At 41.2% G+C, this 16,127-nt stretch overlaps 1 protein-coding gene across 5 annotated transcripts in view; it reads right to left on the bottom strand.

The window, feature by feature from the left end:
- The window catches only part of PALS2 (protein associated with LIN7 2, MAGUK p55 family member), a 107,878-nt gene extending 92,830 nt beyond the window's left edge, over window positions 1-15,048 (bottom strand). For 2 of the 5 annotated variants that reach the window (XM_060107870.1, XM_060107869.1), the window contains exon 1: window positions 14,792-15,048. The gene's annotated coding sequence lies outside the window, so the exon portion shown is untranslated. Of the gene's footprint in view, window positions 1-13,886; window positions 13,903-14,113; window positions 14,135-14,791 lie in introns of those variants that run through there. The other 3 variants (XM_060107871.1, XM_060107872.1, XM_060107873.1) reach the window with 3 other exon arrangements.
- Window positions 15,049-16,127: the final 1,079 nt, after the last annotated feature.

Genomic DNA, 16,127 nt, shown 5'->3' with positions numbered 1-16,127 from the left:
ACTTACACATGGATATTTTTCAATAGTAAATACTACAGTACTACACGATCCGTGGTTGGTTGAACCCACAGGTGCCAAGGAACCACAGATACAGAGGGCCAATGATAAATATCCACAGACTATCAGCCCCTCCACCCCACCACCCACCACGTTATTCAAGGGTCAACTGTACACACAGGCATACTGCACTTATATTTTACTAAATGGCCAATATGTTTAGATGAACATCAAATTGAGGTATGTTAAGGAAAAAAATAAACCGGTTCCTAATATTTTTCACTTATCATTATGAAACCATTCTAATACCTTTTAAAATACCTTTTAAAATACCTCTTTATATGCAACTGTTTTATGTAGGGTAATCTTCATCTATAAGCAGGGATAAAATTATTCTAAAAGAAATAACTCCTAGATGGTTTTTCTAGGAGTTAAACATTTCATTTAAATGAACTTGTATAACAGAAAGATTACAACAGTTTCAAATATTGTCAGAAAAAAAATTACCTTGCACGAAAATATTAGAATGGATACAAACATCATCAGAAAAAAAAAAACCTGGACTCAAGAACTAGCTCAACCCAGACCTGGAACTTGAAGCACATGAAAAAGCCTTCTTACAAAAGAAAGTACTTAAGAAATCGTATCAAGAGGCCCTCAGAATTTGAAAACAGGGTGATCCCTCAAGAATTAAATTAGTAAAAGGAAACACAAGATACATAGGCCTAGCAGAAAAATGTCACCCTAAGAGAAGACAGGTCGAAGTTATTTGGAAATATTTGTCTAATCAAAGTATCCAAGATATAGCCGTAGGATAAGAACACAATAAAGAAAACAGTGACAATCAAGTGTATTGTAAGCTGTGGGAAGAAAGTGCATTAACAGAAGGCAATACCTCGTCAAATCTAGAAAAAAGGAAATGATAAATTGACCAGGTCTCTAAAATTCCCCGGGAAGAACCTGCCTACTCCATATTCCAGGGTTTCTCAATCTTGGCACTACTGGCATTTTGGTCCCTTGTTATGGGGGACCGTCCTATGAATTGTTTAGTAGCATCCTTGGCCTCTAAGCACTAGATGCTAGTAAGCACCTTTATCCAAATTGTGACAACCAAAAATCTTCAGATATTACCAAATATCCCGTGGGAAGCAAAACTGCCCCCCTTAAAGAATCAGTGGTATATTTTAGAATATACATTGATTACACTGAAATACAATATACACAATTACACAACATACACTGAAATACAATGCAAACCAAGCTAATAAAGTTTGACGTTTGTAGCATCAAAATCACCTCACTTTTCTTGATCACCCAGTAAATGTCTCATAATAATTTGGCTTTCTAGAGAAAGTATGACCATGGTTGCAAGAGGTATTTACTATATGATTTTTTGATGAATTAAAAAAAAAAGGTCAGAGAGGAAGGCCCATGACCATTCTTTATATATGCCTTCTGATAATAAAAATCAAATCACATACTTCTCGTATTTCCCCACAACTTCTAACACTGTTTTAATTGTTTATCAGGCATTTGAATGCTTTTAAAATTTAATATTACTGGTTTAATATTCTTATCATCTTCATCAGTACTATCAGCATCTTGCTTTTCTAAGTTTCCCCTTTTCCTAATTTTTAGTTTCTCTGTCCCTCCCCTCCAGGACAACATGCACACAGCGCCTCCATCATCATTATGGTAAATACCCTTCCTTTGAAAGTTAACAGTATATCATGCTGGTCCAAATGAAATTTGACTTACTAATTAATACCCAGGTAAGTGGTCTCAAAAGAACTTTTCTATCCTTTAATAATAATAAAAAGGGTCAAATATAGTTGAGAACAGCCTGCCTAAAGCTAAGGAATGTAGCAACTTACTTAAAAATAAGAACCTAAATGAACCTTTAAAACAACAGGGCTTATCTTGGGAAAAGATCCCCAAACCCTGAAAATCCAGGGACTGTCCTTTGCCTAGGAATCCCTTGAAAACTACCTTGAAAAATACCTCTATATTCCATTTGATCAGCCACAGTGAATTCACAATTTCCCTGTATTCATCTTATACTCCCCATTCTCTCTGCCACCTGTCTTCCAAGCTCTCGCTGCTTCACCTTTAAATTACAACTGCAAGTCTTCTATTACTATTCACTTCTTTGCTGTAATCCACTCAGCATAAGACTATCACACAGATCACCTTAAAACATTATTTTAATGACAATACTGCATTAGAAAAATAGGGCTTTCTGCCATCTGGAAATGCTTAAATTTCTCTTTTAAAAATCTAGCCTTCCATCTATTCAACTGAATTCCTCTATTCTCTAATACAAACTCTGTCCTGACTACATTGATCTTTTTTTTTTTTTTTGCTGTACGCGGGCCTCTCACTGCTGTGGCCTCTCCCGTTGCGGAGCACAGGCTCCGGACACACAGGCCCCGCGGCCATGGCTCGCGGGCCCAGCCGCTCCGCGGCATGTGGGATCCTCCGGGATCGGGGCACGAACCCGTGTCCCCTGCATCGGCAGGCGGACTCTCAACCACTGCGCCACCAGGGAGGCCCTACATTGATCTTTTTACTTCCTATACCTACAACCACATTACCTCATTCCCACCCAAATGCCTTCATTCATGTTACCTCATCCAACAATATTCTTTTTTTCTTGGCTATTCAATACCTAATCAATTGATGGCATCCTTCTTGCTTTTTTTTTTTTTTTTTTTTTTTTTTGCGGTATGCAGGCCTCTCACTGTTGTGGCCTCTCCCGTTGCGGAGCACACACTCCGGACGTGCAGGCCCAGCCGCTCCGCGGCAGGTGGGATCCTCCCGGACTGGGGCACGGACCCGTGTGCCCTGCATCGGCAGGCGGACTCTCAACCACTGCTTCACCAAGGAAGCCCCCCCTTCTTGCTTTTTTACATTCAAAGTTTTAGAGCTAAAAGCATCTTAGGACTTATCTCAAAAATTAATCCAATCAAATGAGCAGCAAGTCCCTCCCTACAGATAAGAATTTCTTTTCTTAAACTATCTCAAAACTTACAGTCTGCTGCACATGATAAACCACTACTTATATGCTAATTTCTGAGGTTTCCTAATTTGCTCAATAATAAATATCAAGCATTGCCTAAAATCATGGGACAATGCTTGGCTGAGGGGACACAAAGACCATTTCTTCCCTCAAATAGCGATATAAAGTAACTTTTATATTATGTGAAATTCCAGTATATACATATATACACAGATTTACTTTTGGTAAAGATTTCTACTTCAGTGTAACAAATTCTAAGCTGTTATTTCTGGAGATATTTTGGAAGAGAGGGAACTGCAGGTTTGGAAGGGAAATAAAGAGATGGCAGAGTAGAAGATACTTGCTGGGCACTCCTAAAAGAAATAGAAACAGAGACAAAACAAATTTCCAGCCTTCGATCTAGAATCACAGTCTGTTGGGAAGGAGAGAACAGAGATGAGAATGGAAGGACAATCAGAGCCAACTCAGTGTCCCACTATGTCATGCTCTGACATGAACTGGCATGAAGTTACCACGGACCGAAAGGAGCTATAAATACCCACTTGGCTATAGCGAGCTGAGTTAAATAAAGGTTACTAAAAGCTTATTCTTTTACCTCAAATATCCAAGTTAGGCTATCTCTAAAACAATAGTTAGAAACAGAAGTTGAAGTTAGTAATCTTTAAGTGAAAATAAGAAAGGCTCTGAATAAGACGTCCTAAAAATGCTTCTTAGGATTTATGAAGCATTTCCTGTCCCCCGCTACCCCAAGACTGGAAATCCTGAAACATTTCTTTCAAGGAAGTAGTGGTAAATGGAAACTAGTTGTATAGTACCCGGTATCTCCAAACTGAATTGCATAAAATGTCATTGATAATTTGTTTGATATATTTGCTGTTTTAACTGGGAGGACATTAAAAGTTTATAAGGTTTTTAAGGGTTCATTCACAATCTCAGACTCCTTAATCCTATTTCCCCCAGTTTAAATTCCTTCAGGGAAAATTTCTCTACCTTGGGTTTTTAAGAATCCAGTGCTAAGAATGGTAAGCGCATACTATGATGGCTTTGCCCATGTGCCTCCCAGGGTGTTCCAACCTTCTTAAAAACGTGGTTTAATTTTTTTTTTCATTTATCCCCCATTCCAAAATACTAGTTTAAAAAAGAAAATTAAAAACATCTGAATCGGGCTTCCCTGGTGGCACAGTGGTTGAGAGTCCGCCTGCCGATGCAGGGGACACGGGTTTGTGCCCAGGTCCGGGAAGATCCCACATGCCACGGAGCGGCTGGGCCCGTGAACCATGGCCGCTGAGCCTGCACGTCCGGAGCCTGTGCTCTGCAACGGGAGAGGCCACAACAGTGAGAGGCCCGCGTACCGCAAAAAAAAAAAAAAAAAAAAAAAACATATGAATCAACTTATATAAAATTACGCATGAACATCATTTAGTTTCTAAAATAAGCAACTTCAATGAATTAAATTTCTTTAACTCAGCTACCCTAGTTTCTTACACCAAAGTCCCAGACAGGATATTTAATAGATGAATAAAAAGGCAAATAGTTTTATGTAAAATGAAACTTCCCGTAAAACATTTTATTATATGTATGTAAAAATACATATTCAAGGTAAAATAAAAAGACAAATCCACTTGAAGACAGCAACACTCATTCCAAATACTAAAGAATTCCTATTACATGATAAATGGACCATTATGAACATATTATAAGTATGGTCACTTTCTTCCTTCCAAACAAAGTGCTACATTTTCAAACACTACTTACTTCTTTAGATTTTAGGGGAAAGCAGGAGGAAAACTCAGGATTGTGTGAATTTTATGAAAATTTTAGATTACGTTGGAAGGGATTTTTGAGGTAACATAGTCATCTTTCCACCCAATATTTAACTTGCCTTTGTAAACACACTGAAATGTCATATAAAAATAAGACTTATTAACTTTAGTCAACAGCACATAACTTACTGGACTACTTTAAAAGCAAAGTTCTTTTAAAAAATATTTACTAACAGACATAGCTCTTACACTGGAAAGAAAAAAGTGAACGTATGAAGCAAGCAAAGGCACTGAAGACATATTTGTTCAACAAATATTATCCACCATACACATAACACTGTACCAAACAGTAAGAGAAGAAAAGGATACTGATATTTACTGTACCAGACTCTGTGCTAGACACTTTACATATATTATCCAATTAAAATCTTACACCAATCCTATAAAGTAGATGTTATAATCCCTATTTTAGAGATAAGGTATATTTAGTTTAGTAGTAACACCATAATCTCTGCCAGCAAGCGTATTGTTTATACCACACAGAGCTCTGTGTCCTGAACAAAGTAAAAGAGCTGGAAGTTGGAAAAACTGGAATTACAACCCATATTGCTAACTCTCTTGTCTTGCTGAGTAAAAAAATAATAAAGTACCCGGTTTCAAGAAACTGTATCATTTCACTATATAAGAAACAGTGAAAATGTTTTGCTAGTAAGCGAAACTCCAAATATTTGTTACAGTTAATGAAAAGTAACTCAAGCATTAAGATGGTAACAGCAATAAAGTATTTATGGTAATATCATATAATTTATAAACTCTGTCATTATAGTATTAAAACAAAATTTTCTAAAACTTCCCAAAATCTGGAAGTAACTGTGACATTAGCTCTCACCGTATCACCAGATGAGAAGCTATTTAAATGAGCTACAACTGGAAGATGTACTTGCAATATCTTAGAGAGCCATTCTTTTCTGTACAAAATTGGATTTCTTTATACACATACACGTGTGCGTGCAACACACATCCTATATATATATATATAAATATATATATGTTGTATTTGATACACGGCCATGAGAGTTATATTATTCTTCATGTGAAAACCAAGTTGAATGCTTTGGAAAGACCCAAAGAAAGCAAGTGACAAAACAAGAAAACAAAAAGTCCAAATTGCTGTATAATTAAGTGTAAGCAAGACAGGTATAAACAATTCAGGAGTCACAAAACACTACAAGGATCCTACACTCAGATTCCTTCACAAACTTTTAAGTTTTTGCTCCTAAGTTAGGATCGGTGATAATACACAAGTTTATATAAGAATGTTGACCCAGAGCTCCAGTCAAAAGATACATACTCAAAGAAAAGATTGGTGCATGCATGTATATTTATATTTTGAAAGTGAAAATGTTATTTCAGGTATATTGAGTCATTTTTTATGACTCTTCACTTAAATCAACTTTCAATCAACCAAAAACTACCACCAGACATAATCAAATCATATCAGAGGGCTTCACTCATCATATATGCTAATATAAGATTTTTTTTTCAGGAATGATATACAAGAAACTATTGTCCTAAACTACCTTTAGGACAAGGTTTTTCAGCCTCAGCACTATGATATTTGGGTTGGATAATTCTTTGTGAGGGACGGCCTGTCCTGTATATTGTCTGCAACATCCCTGGCCTCTACCTGATAGATGCCAACAGCAACCTCCTCCCAGTTATGACAGTCAAATGTCCCTGAGGGGACAGCAAAATTGTCTCTAGCTTAGAAACACTGATATAGAAAGAGAGGAATGAGGGTGGGGCAAGAAGACTTTTACCAGCCCTCCTTTTCTGGACCATCTGAATTATCACAGTGGTAGAATGAAAAATGGCCCCCCAAAAGATATCCATGTCTTAGTCCTTGGAACCTGTGAATGTCACATTATTTGCAAAAGGGATCTTTGTAGCTGTGATTAAGTTAAGGATCCTGTGACAGGGAGATTATCCTGGATCAGTAGGGGGGGCCTCATATGTGTCCTTAAGAGAGAGGCAAGGAGAGAGTTCTCCTTCTCTCCCACACAGGAAAATGTGATGAGAAGAACAGAGCTGAGGGAGATTTGAAATTCTGCCCTTGAAGACTGGAGTGATGCACCCACAAGCCAAGGAATTCTGGCACCACCAGCAACTGTAGAAGAAGCAAGCGACATAGTCTTTTCTTGAGCTTTTGCAGGGAGCACCCTGTTTTGGCCCAATGATACTGACTTCAGACGTCTGGCCTCCAAAACGGTGAGAGAATAAACTTCTTTTGTTTTGAGCCACCAAGTTTGTGGCAATTTGTTACAGCAGCCACAGGAAACTAACTCAATCAGAAAAGGGTTTTTGATTTTTAAAAAACTGTTGATGAGCAAATGAGATAATGCGTGGAGAACACTTAGCAAAGCTCCTGAAACATAGTAAGCATTCAAATATATTGTTGAAGCCATGATCGATACTAAGCCAACTATGTCTAAGCTCCAAGCTCTTGGCAGCAAGAGGAAAAAATAAGGATGTTCAAACAGTAAAACAGGGGAATACATACACAAGACTCAGGAGTGAAAACACATGAATCAGCCCCTCATATGATGTGTACCTACCAGCTATGTCAGTGTTATGTTATAATTTGTCCTATACTGAAAAGATAAATGGTGGATGAGGCCAGCCAAAGACAGCTTCTTGGGGGAGGCAAGCTTAAACATTTATTAGCAGAGAAGAAACAAGGGGGCAAAGAAGGGGAAAGCATGAAAGTGAGCAATCGAAATCAATTAGATGCTTGTAGAGCTATCAATCTGGCTAAAGTAGAGACCAAGGTGAGACAGACCTTCTGAGGTTAGTTATCTAAATGGTAAAGGACCATAAAAGCTATGCTGACTGATTCAGTCGTTAAAAAGAATATTTTATAGGATGTATTATTTTACAAATATTGGCTCTTGGGGGTTTAAAAAATATAAACATGCTCTGGCCCCACTCCAGACCTACTAATTAGAATCCTTTGGTGTGGGATAACTCTAAAGGATTCTGATACCCACTCAGGTAGAGAACCCCTGTATCAGAGCCAATTCATGGCAAAAGACCTACAGAATTAAAGTCTCATGAAGAATATAATGTATCCTCAAAGTATGCATTCAACTAAATCAACAGCACTTTCCTAGGTTGAAACTTCTCCCAAGATGTGGCCCCTCTGGGTTCCACCACAGACTTTCTATAAATCCCTCACTCTTTACTTTTCCTTTCCTAAGCATTTGGCCCTGATCGGCTCAGTCATCTTCCTCACGCTTTCTCACGAATTTTTCTAGAAAAGGTCCACGAATTTCAGCTGCCCTCCCCCATCTTTCCACAACATTTTCCCCACCCAACTAAGATCTAACAATATTTCATAGAACAAAGTAACCATGTAAAAGTTCCATTAATATATAATAAACTTATAAAAGTGTTCTATGACCATTTATTGTAATAAAATCTGAAGTACATATATTAAGTGAAATTATAAATCATTTTTTACAAAAGATTTCCAAAAGCATAAAATTATGAAGTGGCTATAAAAAGCTAATAAGCTAAGCCCTGTTCGCTTCAATCTTTACTTAAGTGTTACTAAGTAGCTAACAAAGTACAAGGCTCTGAAAAGATACAAAGTAAGTATATGGAAATCTCAGTGATTTAGACAAACTTCACCAGTACTAGGGTAGAAGAAAAGGTTATCTGGAAAGGGGAACTGAATATGATCCTTTGAAAAAAATCTCCTTTGTGTGTGTGTTGGGGGGCGGGGGTGTGTGTGTGTGTGTGTAACCTTTTTTTTTTTTTTTTTTTTGCGGTACTCGGGCCTCTCACTGTTGTGGCCTCTCCCGTTGCGGAGCACAGGCTCCGGACTTGCAGGCTCAGCGGCCATGGTTCATGGGCCCAGCCGCTCTGTGGCATGTGGATCTTCCCGGACAGGGGCACAAACCCGTGTTCCCTGCATCGTCAGGCGGACTCTCAACCACTGTGCCACCAGGGAAGCCCTTTTTTTTTTTTTTTTTTAGAATCTTGCTGGCTTTACCTTAGCCTGGGTATATTTCATGATTAAAGCCAAAAATAAAGCAACACAAGTTAGTGTTCAGGTAAATAAGTTAGTTCTTTCCTCTCCCATAAAAAGCTACACCAATTTATACATATTCCCAGGTAGTTCTTTTTACCTTAGTAATCTTCAGAAATTTCAATCACATCAAATTCTACTGATATATACTTCCACCAGCAATGCGTGAGATCATCTGTTAGTCTCTATCCTCTTCAAAAGTACTATCAGGGGCTTCCCTGGTGGCGCAGTGGTTGAGGGTCTGCCTGCCGATGCAGGGGACGCGGGTTCGTGCCCAGGTCCGGGAGGATCCCACATGCCGCGGAGCGACTGGGCCCGTGAGCCATGGCCGCTGAGCCTGCACGTCCGGAGCCTGTGCTCCGCAACGGGAGAGGCCACAACAGTGAGAGGCCCGCGTACCGCAAAAAAAAAAAAAAAAAAAAAGTACTATCAGATAACCAACAAGGACCTACTGTATAGCACAGGGAACTCTGCTCAATACTCTGTAAGAACCTAAATGGGTAAAGAATTTGAAAAGGGATACATGTATATGTATAACTGAATCTGTGTACACCTGAAACTAACACAACATTGTTAATCAACTATACTCCAATATAAAATATTTTTAAATGTACTATCAAACTTTTTTGATCTGTCAATCTAATAGGTGAAAATAGTATCTCATAGTTTAAATTTTTTGATATTTATATTGTGTGTGAGGTTGAATATCTTGATATATATGTTTAAGAACGATCTGAATTTCCTTTTCTGTGAATAATCTGTTCATGATCTTTGCCCACTTTATAGTTGGTCTTTTTCTTATCAATTTGCAGGTACTCTTCATATATTAAGGAAGTTAGCTTTTTGTCTGTAATACAAGTTGCAAATATTTTCCTCAGTTCATGCCACTTTGTTTCTTTCCTTCATGTATATATTATCCTCAACCAAATGGTAAATTCCTTCCATAAAAGGACATTTCTTTTATATAAACCCAGGACAGTGCTTTTCTAATCTTCCAACTACATATAGCAGCAAAATTTAAGAGAGGGGAAACCAGCCTTTTGGGGGGGGGTCAAGGGTGAAAATGAATTATTACTGGGGCACCTATTTGGGTTGACTGCCCAATCCTATTTCACATGATTACAGCAAGTACAAACAAGTTCTAATAACATGGTGTAGTTTGTTGAACAGGCGAGGGATGGGTGCTGGATGAATCTGTTTCCTGTTGTCTGGGCTGGTGCAGGGAAAACTTAGGAGCTGCTGGTGGCCATCTATTACGAGGACTAGGAAGTGGTCCTGTACAGCATTAGAAGACGTGAAGCAAATGCACAGTGAATAGTAAAGAGAAGAGATGAAGTGTATCCTGCTGGCACTGGAGTCCCAGAGTCCGAACCCTTGGATTCCTTTAGACTCTCCTGCATTTTACAGTATATCTCACTTTTTGTTCATACCAGTTAGAATGGATTTCTATTACTTACAGCCAAAAGTGGCCTACTTACTACAACTATCATCTACTCAAATCATTTCATAAAGGAACATTTTAACACCAAAGCCTCAGGAGGGATAGAACCTCAAATTTAAAAAAAAAAAGAATATTTATATTTAATGACAGCTGTGTGCCAGGAACAAGCCTAAGTTCTTGGCATATACTGTTAAACAAGAGAAAAAAATCATTGTTCTAATGGACCTTGCATTCTAGTGAGAGTATACAAATAAAATAAAAGTACAATTTCAGATATGATAAACAGTTTGCAGAAAAAAAATTTAAGTAATGGGATACAGGGAAATGAGGATGGTGCCATTCTGACAGGGTGGTTAGATAATAACGCTCATCTGAGAACGTAATTGAACTGAAACCTGAAGTGATGAGGAGACAGTTGTGTCGTGTTTTAGGATGAGAATTCCAGGCAGAAGGAACAGACCTAAGTCAGGGACAAGCCATGTCATTTCTGAGGGAAAAAAAGAAGGGCAGTATAGATGGAATATAGTGAACAAAGGGGAATGATAAAGAAGTGGTAATGGAGTAATTGACCTAAGAGGAAAAAGTGTAAGTTGGTAAAGTAAGTAGGAATCAGATCATGTATAGGAACTAGTAGGCAGAGGAAAGGATTTGAAAATAACTTCAGCTTTATGAAAAACTCACTACATTGTCTTTAATTCTCATTTTGCTTTGCATCAGTGATAACTTTACAGACCTTTAGAAACTACTACCCAAGTATTAAACACAATGTTGAGGTTAGCTAGGAATGAGCATTTCCTAAGCAGAAAATCTCTCTTCTGGAGGATTATGAAATATTTTAAGAAAAAAAATGCAAAGCCATCTTAAAAAAGAAGAAACTAGGAAAGATGGTAGAAACTACTTCAAATTCTGTACTACTTATTATACTGTGAATGAATCTATATACTATGATCAAGATTGCACAAAGGTCTTAAAGAAGAACTTTAAAACTTAAGTCCTTTCTAAGCTGCCATAAAAATAACATCCTTTGCTGAGTTCACTATTATTGAATTGGACGTTAACAAAGTTAAATATTGTCAGAAGAGAAAACTGGAAACTAGACTTCTTTGACTTTATTGTACCTCTTGAGAATAGCTACAGCTTAATGGTCAACAAAGTTGTGGGTTTCGATCTTATCTCTATTATTATGATAAAGGAAGAACTTCCCTTATGTGATAAAAATTAGGTACAAAGGATGCTTCAATATCTTTTCCTCTGAAAGCTTTTTAAATTAGGAGAACAATCAGCTTTAAGAGGTTTGGATACAGTACAGCTCACATAAGATGGTGTTCTCTCCAGACCTTTCCAGACAACTAATATCTATATACGCAAAGCAAGTAATTAAACCTGCACTGCTTCTAAGATTAATATCAGTAAAGTCAGATCTTTGAAAGCTCTAATGTATTCATGAATCTCATCTTTCACTATGTTAGATATTTAGTTAGCCCACGTAACCAAAAAGTAGACTGTTAATAACACAATCTATAAAAAGAGGTACTTTTTGAGTGCGGTGTGAGTTAAAGAAATAAAAGTCATTTAGACACCTTGATCAAGACTTGATTCTGAGGGCATCCTCCTCAACATATTTCCAGCGGTTTGGCAAAGTGCTCAGGGATGATTAGTAGCGGTGTATGGGAGGGAGGGATATGGTCAACCTAAATTGTAAAGTCTCCCCCCAGTGGTCTCACATACAAATAACAGGAAGAGTTGGGAAATGATCGCAGCTTCTGTTGAGACTGACCAAAAGTAATCTATGCAGAATCTGGTAACTAAAGATTTGAAGAAATCAAATCTTTAATTCAATACTAGCACCATATCAGTGAAGAGACCTCGTATGCTTTTCTGCTCTTATGATATCATAAATGTGAACACTATTTTTGGAAGGAAAGAATCTATAGGTTCTTTTTTCTCAGTACAATTTTTTAGGAATAATTTAATGATATCCTCAGCCCAGTATTTGTTTTATCTAATGGGCAGGTGTTCGTTCCCCCAGAAATAAATACGAGCACATCCCTTGCAAGTTAACTACATCTACCTGAAGTGATGTTCTGATACAAATTTAGTCACTTACCAAATGAACCACCTTGTTAAAGAAAATTATAACCAGTGCTAAAAACCTAATGTCTAATTTTCAAGACACTCTTTTAAAAAAAAACCCACCTAGAACTAGGTAGTTTATAATACAGCAAGGGACATAAAAAGTACAAACGGCTCCTCTTGCCTCTTTTAATATTTATTTTCTCGGTGTTTTTGTAATTAGGTAGCCTTTGACCAGTACTAACCCTGTATTATTTGTAACTTGCAATAATTTTCTGATGTTACTTTGAACAAAGCTTGGATGTCAAAAAAAGTGAAGGGCATTTAATTAAAATCTCAGTTGTCTTCTGCTGACCATCTATTATTAAATGGTAAAGTATATAAAGGGATGGTAAATACTCAAACAACTTCAGTTTTAAAAGCAGAATATAGATAACATACACGGAGTCTCACAATTATGATTTTCTTGGTTATCCCAAGCTAAAAAGAGGGGGTGGGGGGAGGAGAAAGAGAAGCAGGCTGTGTAGTCTTCTGGAACAATTTCAGCCTTAAATGAGACTCAGGAAAAATGCAAACTGCTCCCATGAATGTTTAAGAAAAATATGATTCGTTAAAAAAAAAAATCCAACAGTTGGCCTACAGAACAACAAAAAATGACGCTGTCTTATATAGAGCTACCAGACTTGCTTAAGCCCCTAATTTTTCTAGTGTTCATTTAATTTAGAATGTAAAAAAAGAAAAAATTCACTTTGAAATTCCAAGTGGAAAAGCAACTGAGTGGCATCAATTAGAAAAGGACACACACACACATCCCGGAATGGTTTTTTTTTTTTTTTTTTTTTTTTTGCATAAAGATATTTAGTGTGCAATCTCTATAGGACAAAAACAGAGCTATTAAAAATGTTGCCACTTGTATATTATGTAACCCTAGTCTAAACTAAAAGAAGCATAGACCTTAAAGAGTAATACATTGTGCAAACGCTTATTTAAACATGAATTTAAATACATGATAGATTTCAGATACAGATGACCTCAAAATGACACAACCCACAAAAGTTCTTTGTTTACTGTAATCAGGCCTCAGAAGACATGACTATAATCAGGCCTGATACAATAATACCGTGAGGTCTGTTGTTTTCACCTGCGTACTGCAACTATCTCCGCATTGGTTAACAGCGTGTTACCTCTCCTAAAATATTCGGCATACGGAAGTTTCCCAACGACCATCTGAAAGATTTCACTGGAAGAAATGGCTGCTAAACCATACTCCCATTGAAGAGCGATTTTAACGCACCTCCACTGTTCCGAGCCATATAACAAGAAGACCAAGTCAGGAAACACAAAGTAAAATTTCAACCGTCCCCAAAGGCATTGAAAAAGAGTACAACGTGGCTAGCTTGACCTTAACCAGCTGTTTATAAGTAATGCGGAGAATTTCCTGAGCTTCCTCATCAGCCTTCAATTACCTTCCTCGCCTGCCCCAACCCCTTTTACGTGCCCCACCTGATGGAAGTTGAATGGATGTAATCTCGAGCCGTAATCCCAGGAGCTGGGGAGATTAAGACTAAACTCCCAAGAAAGTGTTAAAAAGTCCTTCTGCCAAAACACCCACCAACCAATCCACATCCTGTCATCAAGCCGACCGTAAAATCCCTCCATCGACTCGCTCCTGGCCCTCCACCCCGCCAAAAAAAGCCAGGAAAAAAAAAAAAAAAAAAAAAAGCCAGCACCTTTCTGGTTCCAGACCAACGTACTCAGAATCGGAAAGCACTGCCTCAGCCGCAAACGCCTCCGGAGCAGCGTGTGCTCGGCCCCAAACCACTCTGGCCAAACAACTGGAGTCTCATGCCTCGGAAGTGGCAGCAGTACTCGCCGAAAGCCTCCTCACCCAAGAACTCGGAGCTCGAGAGGCAGCCAAAGGCCGGCGGAGTCGCCCCCACTGGGGACCGACTCCGAAGGTGTCAGTCACGGCAACCGCCGTCCCCGGCGCGGCTCTCCATTCATGCTTTAACGCCACTCTCGCCGCAGAGGGTGCAGGCGCCCGCGCCCGGCTCTCGGAGGGGCCCCGCACCCCCAGCCCCAGCCCTGCCCCCGCCCGGGCCGCGCCGGAGAGCGCGGGCGGAGAGCGGGGCGCGGCGGCCGGCAGCATGGGCCAGACACGTTGCCGCGCTCGGCCGGCCAGCCCGCACGCCCGCAGCCCGGGAACCGGGGGCCCCGCAGAGCGCGCCCCTCCCGCGCGAGACAAGCCGAGCAGCCCCCACCGCCCCCGTCGCCCGCCCGAGCCCAGGTGCCGAGGGGGCGGGGCGGGCCAGGGTCCCCGCGTGGCGCGAAGCCGCAAGCAACAGGGCGCCCCCCGGCCAGCTCGGCGAGACCGTTACCCAAGAGACGTGGGGGCCCCGGCAACTCACCGGCTCGCACCTCGGCTTCCTCCGCGCCGCCGTCGCTCCCCTCCTCCCGCCGCCGCTGCTCTTCCTCAGCCGCAGACGCCGCCGAGCAGCCCCATCTACAAACTCGGGACTCGTAGTTGGGAACTGGAAATGCGGCTCTCACTCCCGTCCGCCTCCCTCTCTCTCCGCCCCCTCCGTCGCTCTCCACTCCGCCCGGCTCAGGTCGCCGGCGCCGCCGCCACCACCGCGCGCGCGGCCAGCCTCCCCTCAGCCGCCCTTCTCCGCCGCCTCCTCCTCCTTCCCCTCCCGCTCCCGCCGCCGCCGCGGCGCGCTCCCTCCCAGCCTCGCGCGTGCGCCGGACGCCGGGGAGTGCGCGCTCGGGAGCGAGGAGGCGCCGCCGCCTCGGGGAAGCCGGGCCCCGCCCCTCCGGCCGCGGCGCGGCGACCAGGTGGAGCCCCTTCCGAGCGCCCGCAGACGGCGGCGTCCCGGCCGGATGCGCCGCCTGCACCCCGACGCCTCTCCTGGGTCTCCCCGGTCCTGGCCCCGAGCCGCGCCCGCGAGAGGGTCACCAGACCCGGGTCTTCCAGATCGAAATTGCCGTTGTCATTCAGCATTTACTGATGAGCAAGGTACTCCCCCCGACACGGCGTTTTCGAAAGAGGCTCCTCCCGGCCCTTACCAAGAGTTTACGTTCTAAGAGCCCACCAGTCGTGGGGCACAAAGGATAAATAGACCTCGAAGGAAAGCCTCTGAAAATCTCCCCCCTCCCCCTTCACACTCACACCCCTGGTTCTGACGTGTATTTGGCAGGTTCTATAGCTCTGACGATGTCCTTCACGAATTTTCTCCCGAAGGCCCAACCCGGCTGATTCACACGCTAGGAAATGGACGGACACTAGCTCTTTTCATAGCCCCGGGTCTCCCGTGGAACTCCCGGGGCCGGCTTTGCTGGACACTCCCAGGACACCAGTTGTTCAGATCCTCCCAAACATCTGGCCTTCCCAGACTTCGGAAATGGGGACTGCCATCCTTTCCACCTCGACTCTGCCCAGAGCTTGGTGACCTGGGATGAGTGACCAGGTGTACAGATGATACGTTTTGACAGGAGCGCAGATTTACTTTTTCAGTTGAAAGAAACTGAGCAATGCAGTGCAGCAGAGGCTCTGGCTAGAAAAACACAGCAAGACAATCAGAGAACTTCTGATTCCCTTAACATCTACCTAATCCCAAGAGATCTGTGACCCCTCAGACCTGTGATGGGGGCTTTTGGCAAAGCTGTTCTTCCGAAAACTGAAGAAACTATGAACGTGTTCTTTACATTTTACAAAATGTATACTGCAGTCTTTTCAAACCGTGA

The sequence above is a fragment of the Mesoplodon densirostris genome, chromosome 9, assembly GCF_025265405.1.
Source record: "Mesoplodon densirostris isolate mMesDen1 chromosome 9, mMesDen1 primary haplotype, whole genome shotgun sequence".
Lineage (NCBI taxonomy): Eukaryota > Metazoa > Chordata > Mammalia > Artiodactyla > Ziphiidae > Mesoplodon > Mesoplodon densirostris.
Note: the sequence above shows the minus strand (reverse complement) of the source record. Positions and strands in the feature narration are given on the sequence as shown.